At 33.3% G+C, this 3,009-nt stretch overlaps 1 pseudogene; it reads left to right on the top strand.

Moving 5' to 3' along the window:
• On the top strand, positions 407-2,011 carry LOC107648324 (annotated as a pseudogene).

Here is a 3,009-nt window from a genome sequence, read left to right as displayed (position 1 = left end):
AATTTTTTTCGGTGATGTGATAAGTATTATTGCTAACTACTTGATTTGAACTTAGAAATTAATGAAATTTGTTTATTTTGTAAATTTTCAGTGATAAATTATGGACATTGTGAAATTTTAAAATTAGTTTAGAAATTATTAAATTTGAATATCTGAAATTATATATTGAATTTTTAATAATTTTATTGTATATTTAATTAAATTGGTTCAATCACGGTTCGACTCTGGTTAGACCATCGAACCAGTCACTCAACCAGTTCAATGATCGGTTTAGTTCTCGCAACCTTGCCTTTTTTAGATTGGAAGTTGTATTTTTAAGATTTTGTTTTGTAGACTATGACTATAGTGTGTTATTATATATTTTTGGACCAAAAGAAAAAATAACTATTATTTGACACTGTGTGTCTTCACTTGTCATATTGCATCATCATTCTATCTTTGAAATGTAGATGCAGAGATTCTAACATTCTATGCAACGTCATCAACTTGAGCTTCCTTACTCTCTTATCAACACAAACACTTGCAAGCTCTTCTCCAAAAGCACCTTCAACAATACCGCCTCTTTCAACATCATATTGAGTTTCTCCATTGTCGCACCAATAGTAAACATCGTGCCAGACTCTGCTCCAATCCTCCATCTTTCAATTTACATCCATCATGTACTCCATATCCAATATACTCATTACAATCTCAATTAGTTAAAATGAGGAAAAAATCTTTTATCTCAATTGAACCAACATGTAGTTAAAAGTATGGTCATTTTTAACCTCTGGGCATTTTGCTTGTTTACATTGATCTTTTCTTTCTTATTCTGTGAAAAACACATTTAAGTAAAAGTAATAATTTTCTTCAAATAAAGCTGGTATATTTATATTTTGTAGCTTTGCTCTGAATGCCCTTGAACTATTTGCTGAAATGTTTCTTAGACCTGTTTGTGTAGATGCAAAATTCTGGTGAATGATACTAAGATATACATATGACTTAAACTATCTAATTTTCAAACATATGGTATGACCAAATGTTTTTTAGAATTGGAATGTTAATAAAGCAGATTGCATGATTAATAAGTTCGTTAGCCAACAGGGAATGAGGGTTTTAAGAAGCCTTGAGGTCTTGAAACTGGGAGTTGTCAACTACTTGGATGCCTTGAAACTGCAAGAAAAGCTGGTCTTGGATAGAAAATCTCATAGGATATGGGATACTCTTCTGTCTTTGCAACATCCACCTACATACACTGTTGGCAAGAGACAAACTGTTCACAATTTATTAATCCCACAGTCAGAATTGGAACAAATTGGAGCTGAACTTCACTACACATAACGGGGAGGAGACATTACATTTCATGGTCCACACCAAGCCATTTTATATCCTATCATATCACTTCGTGACATGGGAATCGGTGCTCGAAGTTATGTGGAAAAAATGGAGCTAACTATGATTGAAATGGCAGCTCAATACGGTGTGAAGGCTTGTCTTGGACAAGCTGGTGAGACAGGTGTGTGGGTTGGAGAAAGGAAGATAGGTGCCATTGGTGTCCGGATATCAAATGGAATCACTTCTCATGGTTTGGCATTCAACATTAATCCTGATTTAACCTATTTTAGGCACATTGTTCCCTGTGGAATTGCTGATAAATAAGTTACATCACTGAGAAGGGAGACAGATTCTATTTTTCCACCTGAAGAAATAATACAGGAGCAGTTAATTTCTTGTTTTGCAAGAATATTTGGTTATGATAACCTTATCTAGAAAGAGGATGCTTCAGTAGTTATTGATGGAACCGAATGAGATGAAAGTATTTTAGCAAAGAAATAGTTGTATAACTTCTATTTTTGCTTTTATTCTTTCTTATTTTACTGTGACAAATTCATTCTTACAATTATAGAGCAAATGGTGCTACTCATGCAAAGTTGTATGTTCCCGAAAAAGATGGCACTGATACAATTCTACACATAAATTTATCTTACATAAACATTGTGTTTTGGCACTTCGTTATTGATTTCTATGGAAATGCTTACCACTTTAGGAGTATAATGAACTCGTTTGTTTTGTTTGTTACATGCAGATCGCCGAAATACATTTGTACTTCGTGTTCCTGGAAAGTGGTCTTGCCTGTCAAGTTTAGCTGTGACCGTCACACTTAGTTAGGGTTAAGAGCGATAATTCAAATTAATATTGTTAAGAATGAAGAAAAGCAATTTTATATCATGAGGACTCGTCACATGATACAAATTGGCATGTGATGTAAAGATTGTAGAAATGTCAGAGTAAGTATGAAATTTGATAAGGGTCTCTTCACTCTGGTTATCATCATACATTTAATCATGTGCTATATAGTTTTAGTCAATTGTGAGAATAGAAGTAATCTAATAGTTAGGTTGGTGACGCGGAAGCTGCTAGCTCGTGCCTCCTTCTCTACAAGTGTAAATAAATTGAAAAGATTATATGAAGCTTCTCAGAAATTAGTAGAGCTGAGTTTGAAGAAGGATCCTTCAAGCAACTCGAATCCAACACACAACAGATGATGCGAATGGAAAGAATGATCAACTCTAATCTCTTTCTACATTTTTGTAGTTTATGTAACTAGTTAGTAAATCTTTCCTTTCATTTAATCAAAGATCAGAACTTTTCACTTAGCTGTTAGAACTTTGTTGTATTTTACTTTTGTCTGTTCTGGACTAGGAGGATAATACCAAACGGTTTTGTGGGATCACATGATACATAAATATTTTGCACTTTTGACCAAAACAAAGGTACAATTTTAGTTTGAACCATCTAATTTATAGGATCTATTGAAATTTAAGGCTCACTTATCTATCTTTTGGTACACTATTGTGGCTGTTAAGAATCATCTTATGCAATCTGATTCTACTTATTGGCTTCTGTAAAATAATCTTCAGAAGCCTAAGACCACTCCTTTTTTTTTAATTTGATCTCGTATAATATATTTTCTGAAAAGTCCCTTAATAGTGATTACTGGTACTCAGATTATGCTAATAGTGACAGCAC

This window comes from Arachis ipaensis, chromosome B06 (assembly GCF_000816755.2).
Source record: "Arachis ipaensis cultivar K30076 chromosome B06, Araip1.1, whole genome shotgun sequence".
Lineage (NCBI taxonomy): Eukaryota > Viridiplantae > Streptophyta > Magnoliopsida > Fabales > Fabaceae > Arachis > Arachis ipaensis.
Note: the sequence above shows the minus strand (reverse complement) of the source record. Positions and strands in the feature narration are given on the sequence as shown.